At 42.7% G+C, this 17,471-nt stretch overlaps 1 long non-coding RNA gene across 1 annotated transcript; it reads right to left on the reverse strand.

The window, feature by feature from the left end:
- Positions 1-10,510: 10,510 nt before the first annotated feature.
- Positions 10,511-12,923, reverse strand: LOC125722735 (uncharacterized). Its single transcript, XR_007386557.1, has 3 exons — positions 12,648-12,923; positions 11,425-11,517; positions 10,511-11,017 (listed from the first exon to the last, which is right to left on the reverse strand). It is a non-coding gene; the product is annotated as an uncharacterized LOC125722735 (long non-coding RNA).
- Positions 12,924-17,471: the final 4,548 nt, after the last annotated feature.

Genomic DNA, 17,471 nt, shown 5'->3' on the forward strand with positions numbered 1-17,471 from the left:
CGGGTCTCCTTCTCCTCTGCTTTCTCTTCTTGTGGTCCGTCATTCTGTAAGGATCGGCGGTTAACGGGTGCGGCGAACAGGTAGACAGACGGGCAGGAAACAGGCAAGGCAGGCAGGCAGGCAGGCAGGCAGGCAGGATACGGGGAAAAACGGGGATTTATTTCGGTAACGGGGACTTGGAAACATCTGACGCAGACTAACATCAGTGACAGACCAGGAACCAATGCAAGACACGGACTGAAATACACAAGGCTGGGCAAACATAATCAGACACAGCTGGGTACGATCAGGGAAGCACACGTGGATAATCAGGGGGCGTGGCACACATGAGGATCGTACGAGCTGGGCGTGACAACTTAGTAAGTCTTGTCAGTTCTCCTTATGAGATATTCAGCTCGTGCGTTTTTGAAAAGCTTGATATTATATTAATGTTTGGATGAAGAAATAATTCACTGTAAAAATAAATGTTTTCAATCCAATATCAGATTGTGGCTTCAGAGTTTAAGGAAAACCTGGACAAAGCTGTTGAAAGATGTGAGAACCTCCTGATACTAGCTGGATGTCTGCAAAGCATCACTGTCAGCAATAAAAACGAACTGGTGCAAGACATCATTAATTGGTTTGTCCTTCAGCACAAGGACACACTTTGAAAGGTGTGTTCATCATTATGTATTATCCATGTTCAAAGTTTTTAGGCCATTCAAAATTAGTGTTTTTTTTCCCTATTTTATAGGTTCCAGGATGGTCTTTGTTGCCGTGGACTACTGGATGCTATCCAGAGCCATCCAGGCGTATTCAGAACAGTATTTACAAAGATCAACGAAAAGCTTGAGAGTATTGAACAGCTGTTTACAGAACAAAGGTCTGAGCGAGGGAGCGACACATACGAAAATGAAGCCATCTGCCATTGGGGAGACTATCTCTTGGATGCTAAGAGTAAGTATTCCTCAACCACAATTAGAACCAAACTTAGAAGGATGTGGAATTCTAAAGAATGATAATTCTTCATAAAATCAGCACTCTATCCATCCATCCATCCATTTTCCAAACCGCTTATCCTACTGGATCGCGGGGGGCCCGGAGCCTATCCCGGAAACAATGGGCACGAGGCAGGGAACAACCCAGGATGGGGGGCCAGCCCATCGCAGGGCACACTCACACACCATTCACTCACACATGCACACCTATCGGTAATTTAGCAACTCCAATTAGCCTCAGCATGTTTTTGGACTGTGGGGGGAAACCCCACGACAACATGGGGAGAACATGCAAACTCCACATACATGTGACCCAGGCGGGGACTCGAACCCGGGTCCTATGGAATATTATTTAGTACTATATAACGTAGAATACAAGTATTATGATATTATTAAAAAGTATGCCAAATATCCATGATGTAATCATTACAATATAAACATTATAATGTAATCAACACAATGTAATCAACTGAGTATGTATTTGCACCTTTTGTTAGTCTGAGATTCTGTTAGCTACATTATGTTAGTCCTGAATCTATGAATATTCACTTTTATTAGCGTATATTTTATCACTATGTTAAAGGACAAATATATTATCAACCTTTTAGTTAGACAATGTGTAAAAGGCTGAAACTGCCTAGGTTTACTACTGAAGGAAGGGATTCGCCTGAGTTCACGGCTGAGTATTTTTAAAAAACCAAGTGGAGCTGCTCACGCCACCATTATGTTCAGCCGAGAGACCAAACGGTAAAAGAAATGATGGACAAACTTATCACCTAGGGGTGTGGATTTAAGGGAAAAAACAATTATTGTGAATGGCTGAAGGAATGATGATGCTTAAGTGACGAGATATTGTTAAATGATAAGAACTTATAAAAATTTGTGTAAAACAGTACTGGACACACTTTTACGTGTCTAGCCTTGGTTGTAACTTCATTGTTGCAATAAAGACTGAATTCTGGATACTGCACAAGCGGACCTCTGACTTCTGATTTGGCGGAGAAGGAGAAATAACCACGACAGTCCCAGAGGTGTGAGGCGACAGTGCTAACCACTGCACCACCATGCCGCCCCCTATCAGCACTCTAACCACATATATTTAAGTACCATTCAGCCTTATTTACTTTATACATGAAGCCTGGCAAAAGCAGCCAGCCTTTACGGACACTGGAGGACATCCTTATTTTTGCCACCGGAAGTGACAGCATTCCAGCTCTTGGCTGTAACCCTGCACCTACACTTGATTTTCTTCATCATTCTTCAAGGTTCCCTCAAGCCAGCACTTGTTCAAACATCTTAAAAATATCATGCCATGCCTCATATGGAGATTTCAAATGCGACATGGACTTTGGAATTAAGAATTCGCCTGGTTTTGGAATGGCTTGTTTACGCGTAGTTGATGTTGCATTGTATGAAATTTTTACAGTTTAAAGCCCAGCAGTATTCTTCACTAACACTACTGGTTCACAGATTCAAGAAAGTTTTTAATAACTGAGGCTTTGTTATTGGTGCCAGCTTTTAGATACATGATTTTTCTGCTGTATCCACCAATTCTGTCACGCCCGGCTCGTCCGCTCCTCGTGTGTGCCACGCCCCCTCATTATCCACGTGTGCTTCCCTGATCTTGCCCAGCTGTGTCGCCCAGTCCCGTCTATTTCAGTCCATGTCTTGTCCGTCATGGATGTTAGTCGATGTCAGATGTTTCCTGGTCCCTGTACCGTGAATAAATTCCCGTTTTTCCCCGTATTCCGTCTGCTTGCCTGCTTCCTGCCCGTCTGCCTGCCCGTGCGATCACCCCCTTCACCGGCGATCACAACAAATTCCTCCTTGGATTATAATCCTCCACCTATTAAAAAATAAAGAAATCATTTAATATATATATATTTTATATTAATTTTGTAACTATATTAAGATGATCTGGTCAAATTGAAGCAGCAGTTTGATTTTCAGTAATAGAAATGTTCATAATATTTATGTAAATTGTTTATTACTAACTTGATTAACTTGTGATTGCCATCAATGTGCCAGAGTGCCCATGGCGATGGTACACTATAGCCTCCTCACTTGATGGTGTTAATTGTCAGGCCCCTTAAGAAAACACCAATGGGATTGACAGCCCTCATAACTTCCCTTAGCCTCTTTTTCTGCACCCTAAATTTTGAAAGACATAAAAAAGATGAATTGGTAATTCAAATTACTACAGACAGTAGTGAATGTACAGTATGTGCTGCAGTTACCTGCATACGTTCTGAGGCAAGCAAATATATATATATTTATAAAAAACTAAATTTGTTGTTTGATTATAGACAAATATGGTTGATGCTTAAGATTTATCTAAAACTTACCTCACTCCCATACTGCAAAGAAACCCTGACACGTTATTGTAGCCTGAATCTGGAAACTCTGTGATCACATTTGTCACCAGGTTATGCAGGTCTTCCTCAGATATTGATAAGTGCTATGGATTGAAAGTCCATGTTCTTCCATTCTTCTGTGGACAGTTCTTGTACTAATACCCAACATTTCTTCTATCTGTGGAACTGAGAAGTTATGGTCCAGGAAAAACTCCAGCTGATCTTTGGTGACATTCATTTTAGGTTGACCTCTAGTACCTGTATGACTTGGTGTTACAACAAAACCTGTGCAGACATTTTTGGGTTCACACTTCAAGAGCAGCTTTGCTCTTGACAAGTTTTCTAAAACTAAATCAGTTTCACGTTTCAGAAAAGATCTGATTAGAGTAGTTTCTATCTGTTCTATTCTATAGTAAATAAAATCACTGTCGTCAAGAATTGGATTCTCAAGGTAGCGGACTGTGTTTTTAAGGACATCTGCAATACTGTCCAAATAATCTTGAGGAAGCCCTTGGAATCTGTAACAATATAGAACATATTATTAATTAACACCAGTATACCCCCACACTGCTTAATTACTGAATTTACGTCTCCAATCACCAAATGCTGCCAAATTATGGGAAATAGATTTTCCTGCTATTATTGGGAAACTATTCATTGATATAGCTTATACCAACATTCCAGATTAACGGTGTGAAATGAACTTAAGAATGCAAATCCTTTTCCCAGGAACAAAAAGTAGACTAGGCCAATGGGTGAAGAAAACAAAGACAAATATAAACCTAATGTCAGTGTATTGTCATTGAGGTTTTGTACTCAGGCACCTCGCTGTAGACAAAAACAGAGACAGAAGTAAACACTGAGGCTCAGAGAAATAATCCTTATTCTTAGATGGACATCAACAGAGTTTGCCTTTCAGCGGGTACAGATTTATTCATACTTTATCCAGCGATGTAAAATATCTGAGCTGTGTCTTCAGGTGCACATTCATCCAGCTTCTAGCCACTTATGCTTGTCAGGGTTTTGAGGTGCTGGAGTCCATCCCAAGAGGCACAGCACTGGAGGACAGGATGCAGGTCCACTTCTAGGCTATTAAAGGTACCACGCAGCCTGTGTACATGCCATTGGACTGCCAGAGGAAACCCACGCCACGGTCAGCAGAGGTGGAATTTTAACCCTTTTAACTTGACTGGTGAGGCAACAGTGTTACTGTTGCCTAGTTTATATACAGACGAAGATAGAGATGCTTTATTGTCATTGTAAGTACAATGAGATTTAGTTTGGAACACGCCAGCAGATGCACAGTAAACTTACATTTAAATAGAATCCGAGGCATAAAACAGAATCAGAAAATAAATGATGTACAGACACTGTACATGTATAGAATCATACACACACACAATACGGTGCTGGTAAGTTGGTGGGTGAGCAATTCACAGAAGTAGAGCTTATCAAGTGTTTTAAATGCACATAAATATGGATATTGCACATGTGGGGTATTGCATCAGAATGTTTGAGATCAGTGCTGTGAGTTCAGAAGTGTGATGGATGTGAGGTAAAAACTGTTCCTCAGCCAGTTTGTGTCTGCGTACAGGGTTCTGCAGCATCTACCAGATGGCAGAGGTGTAACAAGTTTGTGTCCAAGGTGGGTTGGGTAGAAATTGTATTGATTTTCTCAACTTTGTGGTATTTATGAGAGCATCGAACAGGATAGTGAAACCCAGCTCTGTAGTTACCGTGATACCACCCTAGGGGGCACTGTTTCACTGTTACCACTGTTACTGTATACAGAAAATTAAACTGCACTTGGAAGGAATGTTTTTATGGTTTTATATACTGCCACATGTCATTGCTAGCGGATGGGACAAAGACCTGCCGAGGTCACCCTTGACAAATATAGTGGCCTTCTGTTTTACAGGTAGATGGAGGCTTTCTGTTTAATAAATTGGGGGCAGTTCTTTGTTTTAGAGGCATGCAGGTAAAGGTTCTGTTTTAGAGGTAGATGGAGGCTCTCTGATTTATAGGAAGGCGGAGGATGTTTTATAAATGGATGGAGGCTCTCTGATTTATAGGAAGGCGGAGGCTCTGTTTTATAAATGGATGGAGGCTCCCCGTTTTAGACGCAGGTTGAGGCTCTCTGTCTCAGAACCTGACTCTCTTTTACCTGACAGTCACGCTGGCTTCCATCTCACCAGGAAGCAGAGTGACAGAGTGACACCCACTATATAAGTGACCCACAATCGGAGCCCGATGCCAGGGTGACACAGCCAAAAAGGGATGTGTCAGTAGAGGCAGAAATCAAATTAAAAATGAGCAAATTGTGTGCCGTGCGACACAGTGCTGCCGGCAAGCTTATGTTTCCGGTTTCATAGGAATTTTCATTTCTATTTATAAGCTTCATAATTATTTTGTGCTAGTCTAATACATCATACATAGACAGGTGCAGTAAAAGATGGTCTTAGAAACTCGATTAAGTGACAAACTTCTGATATTTGTTGATAAAAAAGTTTGTGAGAGAAAGCATTTTTTGTGCTTCCGGATCAAGGCGTCACTTAACTGTAATAAATCAACAAATATTTTAACCAGTAAGGTATAATTTAAAGCCGTATACGTAAATGTTAGTGAACACCTTAGTAAGTAACTGTTAATTAGGTAATACTTGCTGTTATATGTGTACAGTAGCTTTGTAGCTTGTGTAGCTGTACTTAGCTGTCCCAGTAAGATTACACAGTAAGACATGAATGTTCATGTGATGTTCCAGTGAAGTAAAAGGGCATCTTAATTTACATAGCAAATTATTTTATACAAAATAACAGCTTTTTCTGAGTTAGCAAGGGCAGCCCGTCCCTGAGCAGTATGGGGTTAAGGGTGAAGTCATTTTGCCAGCAGTGAGAGTTGAACCAGCAACCTTCTGATCACAGGCATAGCATCTTGACCCACTGAGGTGCACAGCAGCACACCCCTCGACGGTCACCTTTCACACCAAGAGTTTGTGCTGTGACTTCATATCACTGGAGGAAAATTGTCCCTCTGTTCTCCTCACTCTGAGATCTGAGATGTACGGTAATCACATGAAGCTCACTGCCGCTGTCCTCCTGACCCACCATTAATCAGCACACATAAGAAATTAGAAAAAAATGAGGATTTGCCTTTAAAAGGCTTGTGATGAGATACTATTTGACGGACAGATAATTGACAATAATGACTTTCAATGTCTTTTTTATTGATTTTGAAGACAAAAAAAATCTAGAATTTAATGTATTACCTCTTGCTCTATTTTCACACTGTACTCTCTCATATTGGCACATTAGTGATACACACACAAACACTGTTTCCCGTTCCTTTTGAAGGTTACTTGATGTCTTCCTACGATTCATGAGAACCTGTCGGATAAGTTGACGGTCATCTCTGCCATTAGAATGTCGCTTCCACCCTTTACCTGGCTGGTTTCTGGTCGTTCCCAGTGTCTCCTCAAATTGTTCCTGGGTACTGCTGTCTCAGAAATTTTGAACCTGGAAGCAACCTACTGCTCAGCGTAGCCAAATCACACAGATGTTACAGCACGTTCTTCGCCACTGCAACAGAAAGGAAAGTCCACTCACCTCTCTCGTGGCCCTTCTTGCCTTCAGAGTCAGTATTGAGTGATATGTCTGCTGTCTGAGGTTGGCCTTTTTGGGTTGCTGAGTAGTAAATACTTTGGAGGGCAGGGGGTGGTTTTTGTGTGTGGGGGTGGGGGAGCATACACATGATTCTGCAGTTTGAGTATGCTTCCCATCACAACGCCAACACTGTAATAAAGCTTACTGCCGTTACACTGCATTGATGTGATTGAGGAGCAGGGGGCCAGTGGGCATGGGGGAATTTATTTTTATCTGGCATTATTTGAAAATGAACCGCTGGCTTTAACTCAAAGCCCAGGGTTCCCTCGGAAAGTTCACAGAAAGCACAGTGTCTTTGTTGAGAGTTCAAGTCTAAGACTGGGTCTGTTTTAAGGACTAGTAACTCAGGTGGCTCAACTGCATTTTATTTATCTATGTCTTAAAATATCACGTTTATATGTCTATTTATATTCTATTTATCATTCCATTTGCTCTATAACCAACGAGAACGATATTTCACCTCAGTGGATCATACAGCTGAAGAACAGAATAAAAATACTTTGCTGGGTGTTTGTTTTATCAATGACTGTAGTGACTGAAATCCCACTGTGGAGAGAAATGCAATCCTGAGGCCCCGCCCCCGATCATGTGACCCAGTAAAATCAGTTAAATGTGACTGAAATGTCAGTCACTGAAAACCTGTAAACTTTGACAGGTAATAGCACTGCTGCATTCGTGTGGCAACATTTGAAAAACCCATGAAAGCCACGTTTCGCTTTGACCTCACAGTAAGGCAGCTGGGGCCTCCATAATTACAACATGAATGAAAAGTGACACCTTGACAGTGAATATTACACCTGTGCCATTCCGCAGGCTTCAGGCATCGTTCGTCTGAGAATAACAATGGCAGGTTTATGTGTCGTGTCAGAAGGGTGAAGGTTATAATGAAATGGAATGTTAAATCCCTATGCTCTACTGTTTAACCTTCAGGCAGAAAGTGTGCAGCATCTATAAAATGTCTGAAATATGCGTTTGTGTAACGACCAAACAACAACAACAACAAAAGATCAGTTTATTGATAGCAAAAGTTTTTGCATATAATTAGCTTACATATAAATCCCATGGGGGCAGCATGCTGGTGCAGTGGTTAGCACTGTTGCCTCACACCTCTGGGACCCAGGTTCGAATCTCCACCTGGGTCACCTGTGTGTGGAGTTTGCATGTTCTCCCCATGTCGTCGTGGGGTTTCCTCCGGGTTCTCCGGTTTCCCCCCACAGTCCAAAGACATGCAGAGGCTGATTGGACTTACTAAATTGCCTGTAGGTGTGCGTGTGAGAGTGAATGGTGTGTGAGTGTGCCCTGAGATGGGCTGGTCCCCCCATCCTGGGTTGTTCCCTGCCTCGTGCCCATTGCTTCTGGGATAGGCTCCGGACCCCCCACGACCCAATGGGATAAGCGGTTTGGAAAATGGATGGATGGATAAAACCCATACTTATGGAATGATTAAAAGATGAGGTTCTGTATGTTTTCATTAGACTAATGCTGTTTGACTTTCCACACTTGGCAGCAGCCTTTGCAGGGAATATGCACACACTATCCTGGGCAAAGTGGAGACATCCTCACCATCATCACCATCACCATCAAAGGCTGTGTTTGAAATGTCCACTCGTCCACTATATAGTTAGTCATTTTGAAATGCTGCTCAAATTCTCAACTATATATTTCACCCACTTTACAGTGCACTGCAAAACAGTGTGAGGCACACCAAAATGCAGTGTATAGAAACTGTACCCTACGTCTGTCGACTTAGACCATCATGCATTGTGGCCTGTCACGTGAGTGTTGAAACCATATTTGAGAAACTTTTCACGGTCTGAATTATAACCATTAACCGTTGTTAAGTAGCTTGCACATTAAATACTTGCATGTGTGCTTACATAGTGGTAGGGCTACCACTGCCTTAAAAACTCATTTTATTGTATTTGATTGCTTTACATGGGCAAAGCTAACACACAATAAATATAGTGTTGAACATTAATATAAAATACCATAGTTACAGCTGCAGTCCCCATCGTGCTTGTGTAGGTGGATACAGTGCAGTCAAGTACATTAATAACAGAGTTACATGTACAAATTTGCATTATAAAGTTTTATTTTATTTTTACTTAAGCATTGTGAATGAATGTCAATTACAATGAGGACTTGTCCAAAAATAGCAACGTTGGTGCCCATGTTCTGGTGTGTTTTGTATTACAATTAGTACAACTAGTACTATCACAAAATATATAACAAATCAACAAGTACATTTTTCAGCGTTGTAGTTTCACACTATATATTGGGATATTCTGGCATTTGTTTCTGTGACAGAGATAGCAATTACAAATTTCTGGTGCATAATTATGTAGAAAAATTACAAAATAACATCCCCCTAGTGTACGAAGTACATCCACCGTTATCTGCCTTTATCCTCTAGCGAATGTTCTATGTAGCGAAAACTATAGAGTGAGTGAATGAGCAAACAAGCGGACGTTTTGAACACAGCCGAAGTCCAATTTGAGTATTTTCTGGAAAGAGGCTCTTGTAGTTCTTCTTGTTCTTTAAAGTGGATCATTAATTAAAATCATTTAGAAATTGTGTCTGACAATAACTCATTTTATTTAATGGCTCTCCCCCATGACATAGCTATGACATAAACACTGTTTTGCGGAGCATGACTCCCTGGACGGCCAAGGTGCATATTTTAGGTCCTGGAATGAGACACTGGGTACTTCACACATGACCATGGGGTCAATGCGTTGAATTGGGGAGGCGGGGGGTTAGACTTGGCCAAGTATAGGAAGAACAGACCAGAGATTCTTGTCATACCAGCCACTGTGTCACCAAGGAGGGTCGGGGTCAAGGGCCGTGAGTCTAGTACAGACATTGTCACCAGGCAAGTCGTTACAGCCAGTACTACACGCATGCAGCTGACACGCATGGCAATGGTTTGGGCTTGGTGGGGGGGGGGGGGGGGGGGGGGGCTTCTGTATATCAGAATCAGAAGGCTCAGGATTCGTAGCTCTGTTACATACAGTGTTCAAAAGTTTGGACACACCTCCTGTTCTTTGTTAATCAACAGGACAGTGACCCAAAACACGTCTCCTGGCTATGTGAGGAGAGTGATGGAACCAGCCAGCACAGTCACCTGGGCCAAACCCAGCTGACACAGTTTGGGATGGATTGGAGAGGAAAGGAAAAGCATCCAAAGAGTGTCCAGAATGTTCTGGTGGCTGCCAATCCTGGGTTGTTCCCAGCCTCGTGCCCATTGCTTCTGGGATAGGCTCCGGACCCCCGGCGACCCAGTAGGATAAGTGGTTTGGAAAATGGATGGATGGTTCTGACTGACACCAGGTGAAGTGGGAGGTACGACCCACTTTGGTTTCAAATGAGACGGCAGAACGAGTGCAGACACAGACGGATGGATTTTTTTGGCCATTGTACCATTTTGGGTATGAACTGCTTTCCAATCACAGCTTGCTTTATATATGTATTTAGAACCCTGTTAAAAGTAAGACACTGAATTTATCACTGTTAAGTACTTGCTTACCTTTCACCAGTGATGCACATTTCTATCAATTAAATGAATGTTAGATTTAACAGACAATTTCATAAAAAGCGACATTTTTGAGAAAGCAGGGCCAAACAGTGCCTGGAGTAACGGGGGGTTAAGGGCCTTACGGAGGGGCCCAGTAGTGACATTGAACAGGTGACCTTCCCATCATAGACATAGCATCCAAACTCAATGAGCCAAACAGCGCCCCCACTGGATTGCTATGTGTTTTGCAGCTCAGGTGATTTTTTTTCCTACATGTTGATTTAAATGTGGCTGGTATTACTACACCATGAAGCTTCTCCTCTTCCTCAACACCCTCTTCATGGCATCAGGATGCTGGTTACCCATGGAGACCCTAGAAGTTTGGATCAGGAAGGAGGCAAAGGGCCAAGCATCCTATGGCATATGCAAATCACTGCGTGCAGTGTGCAGAGGTTAGGTGACACATACCATCCTGTAGCTCAGAGATGGAGGAAGGGAGACAGCTGTTTGGTCCTGGAGAGGAAATACATAAAACCTCACAGGAAGCAGGAGTATTTATCAGGGTCTCACAGCCTCATTCTGCCCTCCTAGACATGTCTATCTACCTGCCTGTCTGTCTGCTTGCCTGTCTATCTACCTTCCTGTCTCTCTATTTCTCTACCTGCTTGCCTGCCTGCCTCTCCATCTGTCTGTCTATCTATCTGCTTGCCAGTCAGTCTGTCTGTGTACCTGCCTGCCTGTTACACTGTGGACAGCTGCTGCATTCACAGCCAGAGCGCAAATACCAGAGTAAACGACTTTAATATCTAAGAATGTTCCTTGCTGATCATGACTATTGACACAACATTGGATAGTGAAGTTGACTGAAGGGTAACAGCTTCCCGCTGTTACCCTTCAGTTACCAATAAGGGTACACTCACTCAGTGTGGTCTTTTCCAGTGCAGACCTCCTCACGTCGACCTCCAAGAGACGAGCTCATGTCTTTACCACTGAATTAGCTTCAGCCCCCAGGCCTGTTTCATAAAACATTTACATTTTCACTTACAGCACATATGTCCCCGTTATATAATTTCCATTTTTCCATTTTCATTTAGTCTACATGTATATATCATTAATCATTACTCCATCCGGGAATTTTACATGTCATATACTAACATACACTGTACATATGCGCATCAAAATAATTTTTTCACCAGCTTCTGGGAAAAACAAAATATATAAATAGATAGATTATCATAACTAAGACTGAAATAACAAAAAACCCATAAAATATTACAGTAAAACGAAAGTGATGACGATGATGATGATGAAAACCCTTTATTGCTGTTGCAATATACCATGTCACTAGTCACGAGTACCAGCGAAAAACAGGCCATCAACCCGACCATACATATACACAAACATCACAGTAGGGGGTAGACAGGTCGGGAGACAGGGGCAAACAGAGAGAAGAAAAGAAACAGAATAACGTGAGGAGAGAGGAGGAGAATTAAAAAACAGCCCCCAGACTGTACTCCAGTGGGGAGGACATTGTAGGAACCGAAAAAAACACCTCAGCAACATAAGCACATGGTCACTACACCTTACAACATAAAATGACACAACTTGCAACAGGTGAGGGAAATGGGGAGGTGGAGGTAGTCCAGCACAGACAGACAGCCATCCGGTCCTGCAGCCACGAGGGCGCTGGTCACAGACCCGCCTGTTCACACTGGGGGTATGAAGCAGCGAAGGCGTGGGATGGGGGGAGGGTGCGGTCAGTCCGTGGGATTGGGGGAGAGGAATGCAAGAGAGTCTCACTGTCTGGTTCTTCTGGGGGAGTTGTTAGTTCAGCAGCGGCCTTGGCCGAGGCCGGTGCTGATTGGGGGGAGCCAAAACCTGATAGAATAGGGTTGTTTGGGTTTCCGGGCGAGAAGCTGTAATTTCCAACTCCCCTAATGTCCACGCTGGTCTCCGCCATCCAATAATTTTTGCAAAGCTGTGAGCTTCTCCATGATGTTATCCAGTTTCACAGTCTGAGTGCTAACAGCTCTGCCCACTCCATCAATCATTCCGGCCAGCCTAGTGGGGCTTTGAGCGGCTGTCACCGTCTTCTTCAATCTTTGATAAACCAGGGCAATGCCTAATCCAATCAGCATAATACCTGTAATCATGGTTCCGAATAGGTAGATGTCTTCAATGTCCTCCACGGAAAGAGCTGCCAGGCACACGACCCTCCACCGCTCCCATCCGTCCATCGTGTAGCCAGCAGCATACGTTCCTGCCAGACAGGTTCCCCCGAACCTAGGCTTCTCATCGAGAAGATGGTGTCAATTGCGTTGAGAGACCAGCTGATCAAATCCATCGTTTTACGTAGTTTGGAGAGCAGGGCTGAGAGAGTCTCTCAAGTATACTAGACGAGACGAGAGGAGCGAAGCAGGGAAGATAAGGGGAGGGAGAAGGAGAGAAGTGCGACCGCCTCCGCTGAGAGCCATGCATGTTCTCCCCATGTCGCTGTGGGGTTTCCTCCAGGTACTCCGGTTTCCCCCCATAGTCCAAAAACATGCTGAGGCTAACTGCACTTGCTAAATTGCCCATAGGAATGCATGTGAGAGTGCATGGTGTGTGAGTGTGCCCTGCGATGGGCTGGCCCCCCATCCTGGGTTGTTCCCAGCCTCGTGCCCATTGCTTCCGGGATAGGCTCCGGACCTCCCGCGACCCAGTAGGATAAGCGGTTTGGAAAATGGATGGATGGATGGATGGAATGTGTATACATAATATTTAGTGTAGTAACTGCTTCTGGCCAACAGGGGGCCACAGGCAAACGTGTGATTTGAGTGGTGACAAATGCTGCTGCTACAGGTCATGGTCGGGCTCCTGCAATCATCCATCCATCCATGCATGGAGGAGAGCACCAACTTTTATGGAGGAATAAGAATCATTTCCTCTCTGCCCGCTTGACTGGGCTTGATAACTGGTCACTAGAACTGGCATTGAGGAGGTACCACGGCTCATCTGACATGCCCCTGCACCCTTCTGTGCCATCTGTGCAAGGCTGCGTTTTTTTATAACCTCTATGCAATATTTCTGAAGCCTAACCAAACCCCACTTCTTCCTTCCTACCACGGAATACAGTGCAGCACTACACACTGGACTACAGTCTATCAGGCAACACAGGGCACAAAGCTGGGTTCACCCGGGACCATCATGGGGCAAACCACCCTCCAGGCACTTTGGAGATACCCATCAGCCTCACTGTATGTCTTTGGACTGCAGGTGGAATCTAGAACTGCCAGATCCGTGCGTGAGAGAGAGAACATGCAAACTAGGAACACACAGGTCAGAAACAGGAACCAAGGTTCCTAAAATAAACTGGAGAAATGGCTCAGTGATTTCTTCCATCAGTAACTGGCATGCTGTATAGACAGTCCTCTGTATCGAAACTCAACCATAATCTGCGCCAAACATCCAGAAATATCCGCACTAATCACATCTCTTGTTTGCATCACTGACTGAGCTTGCAGGAGAGACCGCTGGAACGTACCAACTCCAATGAGGAACATAAAGTATGCTTCAGTTGTTAGTATGGCTATGGACTAGCTTCAAGTAGTTGCAACTTTTCCTCCTTAAGAGTAATATTTCTGGTCCTCACGCTGTGGGTGTCTTCAGGGAAGGATCTAAATCTATATTTTCTGGGGGTGCCACTGAATGTCCATAGCTGGACAAATAATCATGCAAAAGCATTTATTTCCTATTATGAAATTGCTCAGGTTTGTTTTATTAATGTATTTACGAAAATGAAATTGTGCAACTTTTAAAAGAATAAGGGCATACATACATGTGGTAGTAAATATTCAGTGATTCTCATTTAGCATTTTGAGTCCCAGCTGTGAGCCTCAGAGCCCCATGTGTCTCAGGGTAAAGCAGATGCTATAAATCCTTTGGCTGTACAGCTGTCATGTTCTATTTGTGAGAATAATGTGTACAAAGAAGAGTGGAGTCAAAATCAACAAGCATGCAATGACATTAAACACCCAGATTACCTGCTAATCGCATACAGAAATGCCTCAAATTTAACCAAGGACGACATGTTCCAGGTCATTTTTCTGTCTGAAGAAATGCATGTAGACGCATACACAGTACTGAAGAAAAGTCGTAGGCAGTCAAAGAAAATGTTTAAAACTATTTATGTGGCTAGAAAGTGTAGTAAAATGCTCAGAAAAAAAAATAGTAAAACAAAAACTAACAAGAATTTGTTCTGTTCTCCAAAAAGTTACTGATATCTTGTTGGATGGCTAAATGGACACCACTTCAGTTCCTAAACCTCTATGAAGTTAAATTTTACCAGACAATTGAACGTTTGCGCCAGTACCTGTCCGATCCTGTCCTGTGTGTCTTGTGTCCTTTTGATCAGCAGGTGTCGCTCAGTGGGTTGAGTACATGGCTTAGAGGCTAAACCCCTCCAGTCATGAGTTCACCTCTTAAGGTTTTATTGGTTTTTGGTTTCCTTAGTATCTTTTGTCTCTCTTTGTGTCCCTGTTTAAGGTGTAACCTGCTTGTGCCTTGTCTAACTTTGTTCTGCTTAGACTCTTATTCCAAGTCTTCTCTAGCGTTATTAACCCTTAGTGTTTAAGGTTTCTTACTTTCGATCCTTGTTACGCCGTCTGCTTCTTGTTGTCCTGTGCTGATTGGTTATTTTAGTTGTTCCACACTGTTGCCCTGGTACAGTGGAGATAAAATGTACACATCCCTGTTAACATGCCAGGTTTTCATGATGTAAAAAAAAATAATTTGACCACAATAAGTCATTTCAAAACTTTTTCCACTTTTAACGTGACCTAAAATCTATACAATTCAACCGAAAAACAAAAATGTGTTTGGGGGGAAAAAATTTTAAACAAGAAAAGTACATAAGCTAGCTAAGTGCGCACACCCATAAACTAATATTATGTTGGAGCAGCTTTTGATTTAATTACAGCATTCAGGCTTTTTGGGGACACACCTGCCATCAGTTAAGTGACTGATTAACCCCAAATAAAGCTCAGCTGTCCAGGTAGGTTCTCTCATGACCTTTACTCAGTTGTATCTTACACCAAAAGTCATATTTCACAGAAAGCTTAAAAAAAACATGAAAAGGATCATATTGCAGAAAGGTGTGTCAGCAGGAAGGGCAAGTTTCCACGGCCTTAGATACCATGAAACACACCGCAGAGTCACCAAGAACTGGAAGTCCCTCCAAGATTGATAAAAAGACAAGAACTGGTCAATATATGTTTTATTATAGCATCTGGTCCTTTCACTCAGTCATACTGTTTAATGAAATACCGAAATAAAATTATATACATTTATAAAGAACAAACCGTATCATTAAAAATATCTCGCGTTATCAGAATGAAGCACGTACTGTAATTGAAGGGACATTTGGATACTGAAACCAACTGTGCAACACAGAGACGGCTGTGCTTCAGGTACCACCAGACTTGTCTTTGAAATATTCCTGCACACACACACTATATTATATATACATACATATAAATACACACATACATAGATACTGTAATAGCTTGGATTCAACCACGAGAGGGCAGTAGTAGCATATAGTTATGGCAGCACAGGCGGGAAGTCGAAGGCGGCAACACAGTGAAGTTGAGTGTGTGTGCGTTAGACCCGGAGCTGAAGTTAATAAATATTGAACCTCTTGTCATCCCCTAATGTGTCTCGGCGCACACACATACATATACACAGATGAGATATAACAGAGGGAGCAGGATTATAAAACACACAGCAACATGAACACACAATGACCGAGTAAAAAGCTGAGCAGAGGCAGGCAGTTAAACAAGCCAACTGGGCTAATAAGAGGATCAAAGTGTGAGACATCAGACAATCGACCAATCACAGAGGGTGCAGGACAACGAGCAACGATTGGAACAATTACCAGGCACTGACCCTAGAAAACACAAACCACTAACTCTGAAGACTACACTGGGACAACAAGGAACAAAAATAAATGGAGCTAGACGAGAACAGCGGCCTGTACTACGAAGCGGAGTTACTGGCTTATCGGGGTATCTTGTCGAATTTGAGGTAGTCTGGGCAAAATGTAAGTGAACGAATATGAAGTCAATTTAAACTGCGGTACCTTAAATCCGACAAGTTACAGAAACTGCAGCTTGTGCAGTACATCTTAATGAAAGACTTCCAATTTCAGAGGGAATTAAACTGAAAATTGTAGTGACGTATCTTCAAATAATATCTGAGAAATCAAATACACAGCTCAGATTCCAAATTTAATTTAAAAGAACAAATTTCAGACATAAGGAATACATTTATGGAGTCTTCAATTTCAATAGAAACCCTCTAGTGGATTCGGTCGAAACGGCATCCCCTTTTAAGGAGGCACGGATCCTGCGAAGAAGCCGGAGAATTAGAAGACAACTTCAGCCTTGTCGCGGTATAACAAAACTTTGGTTGATAAGGTTGAGTCGACACTGCAGGTTCATTTCATACAAGTTTAATATATTTTCCCTAAGAAAGCACCCTGGAATAGTACTAATGAGGTAATCAACGCACATTGTACATTCTTTTACGTTATAACAGTAACACAATATTTCGGCTATTGTGGCATTGCTCATCCCAAAAACAAATGACATGCGCACCAGGCATTTTAAAGAACGTATGCATACAAATAAAAAGCTGTGATACTACAAGCTGGGCAGGCGGGATCCTGCACCCGATCAGCGAAAATCTAATTTACAGTTAGATTATTCAAATTGCGTCTCATTTTTAGGCTCTCCTCAATCCTGATTGTGAAGCTTTCCTGCAGTGTTGTATTTACAGAGAACACCACATTCTTTCATTCCGCAGTCAAGCTGTCCCTTAAGCAACGTCTTATGGGATTGTTCTGGAAGCACGCCTAGAAAAGTACACACGTGTTCTCGTTGTAAGGTTTACCTTTGAAGTCTTCGCAAGATGCTAAGAGTCACCG

Source organism: Brienomyrus brachyistius, unplaced genomic scaffold, assembly GCF_023856365.1.
Source record: "Brienomyrus brachyistius isolate T26 unplaced genomic scaffold, BBRACH_0.4 scaffold41, whole genome shotgun sequence".
NCBI classification, from domain to species: Eukaryota; Metazoa; Chordata; class Actinopteri; order Osteoglossiformes; family Mormyridae; genus Brienomyrus; species Brienomyrus brachyistius.